The sequence below is a fragment of the Schistocerca piceifrons genome, chromosome 3 (assembly GCF_021461385.2).
Source record: "Schistocerca piceifrons isolate TAMUIC-IGC-003096 chromosome 3, iqSchPice1.1, whole genome shotgun sequence".
Taxonomy (NCBI): domain Eukaryota; kingdom Metazoa; phylum Arthropoda; class Insecta; order Orthoptera; family Acrididae; genus Schistocerca; species Schistocerca piceifrons.
This window is the reverse complement of record NC_060140.1, coordinates 940988192-940989116: the sequence shown is the minus strand read 5'-3', so window position 1 is coordinate 940989116 and position 925 is coordinate 940988192. Positions and strand designations below refer to the sequence as shown.

The window sequence follows — 925 nt, the reverse complement described above, 5'->3', positions numbered from 1 at the left end:
TTAATTAAACAAGACGTCAAATATGAATTTGCAAAAGGTTAAAAAGTCTCTTTTCGATCGAGCGAGGTGGCGCAGTGGCTAGCACACTGGACTCGCATTCGGGAGGACAACGGTTCAATCCCGCGTCCGGCCATCGTGATTTAGGTTTTCCGCGATTTCCCTAAATCGCTCCAGGCAAAAGCCGGGATGGTTCCTCTGAAAGGCCACGGCCGACTTCCTTCCCCGTCCTTCCCTAATCCGATGAGGCCAATGACCTCGCTGTCTAGTCTCCTGCCCCAAACAACCCAACCTTCTCTTTTCGATGAATTCATTAGAACGTTCTAATTAAAATCATTTACCTAGAAGAAGTAAACTCCGTCCGAACAGGCGATGAAGGCCCAAAGGTACCGACCGACCGCCGTGTCGTCCTCAGGCCACAGGCGTCAGTGGAAGCGGATTCGGAGGAGAATGTGGTCAACACGCCTCTCTCCCGCCCGCATGTCAGTTTACGAGACCGGAGCCGCTACTTCTCAATCAAGTAGCTGCTCAGTTTCCCTCACAAGGGATGAGTGCACCCCGCTTGCCAACAGCGCTCGGCAGACTGGATGGTCACCCATCCAAGTGCTAGCCCAGCCCGACAGCGCTCAACTTCGGTGATCTGACGGGAACCTGTGTTACCACTGCGGCATGGCCGTTGGCAAAATATTTAGACTATACACGTAAGACGTAAGCACCACTCGTGGGTTAGGCCTTGGTGTTCTGACTGGCCGATGCTGCTTACAGGCCAGTACGAGGATGTATGATAGTGACACGTGTGATCACCACGTCAGCAATTAGTCCAGACGTTTTTGCCAGTAGATGGATCTTGATGACGCCGCTGCTGCTTTACTGAAGCAGCTCCTCCTTTGGCCTCACAAGAACTGAAGTGATCTCGTACCGCCGGCCG

The 925-nt window shown here is 52.9% G+C and overlaps 1 pseudogene; it reads right to left on the bottom strand.

Annotated features, from left to right (window-relative positions):
- Window positions 1-560: 560 nt before the first annotated feature.
- On the bottom strand, window positions 561-678 carry LOC124790861 (annotated as a pseudogene).
- Window positions 679-925: the final 247 nt, after the last annotated feature.